Here is a 717-nt window from a genome sequence, read left to right as displayed (position 1 = left end):
GGTATAGTGTACTACAGTCCTGAGCCGCTGGGCTCAAGTAATCCTCTTGCCTCAGCCTCCTGAGTAATGGTTAAGTGTGCCAATGCATGTAAAGCCATCAGAGTAGTGCCTGGCACAGGGTGAACACCATATGAGTGTTTGCTACCTTAATGCTTTAAAATGTATTTAACAAATACTTGCTAAGTGGCAGGTGCAGTCATAACATCCCCACGAATATGAACCCTTTTAATCCTCCTAACAACCCTCTTGAGACAGATAACAGCAGATGTAGAGGGCCAACTCCAGCCAGCATAATGGAACCTGTGAAGGTATAAATTCCAATACTGGGCACCGTGGTGCATACCTGTAATTCCAGCTACTCTGGAGGTTGAGGTGAATCACTTGAGGCCAGGACTTGGAGACCAGTCTGGGTAACATAGCAAGACCCCACCTCTAAAAAAATTTTTTTTTTTTTGAGATGGAGTTTTGCTCTTATTGCCCAGGCTGGAGTGCAACAGCACAATCTTGCCTCACTGCAACCTCTGCCTTCCAGGTTCAAGCGGTTCTCCTGCTTCAGCCTCCCAAGTAGCTGGGATTACAGGCATGTGCCACCATACCCGGCTAATTTTGTATTTTTGGTAGAGACGGGGTTTCTACCAAAAATACAAAATTAGCCAGGCGTGGTGGTGGGTGCCTGTAATCCTAGCTACTCGGGAGGCTAAGGCACGAGAATCGCTT

Source organism: Cebus imitator, unplaced genomic scaffold (genome assembly GCF_001604975.1).
Source record: "Cebus imitator isolate Cc_AM_T3 unplaced genomic scaffold, Cebus_imitator-1.0 Scaffold979, whole genome shotgun sequence".
Taxonomy (NCBI): Eukaryota; Metazoa; Chordata; class Mammalia; order Primates; family Cebidae; genus Cebus; species Cebus imitator.
This window is presented reverse-complemented; position numbering follows the sequence as displayed.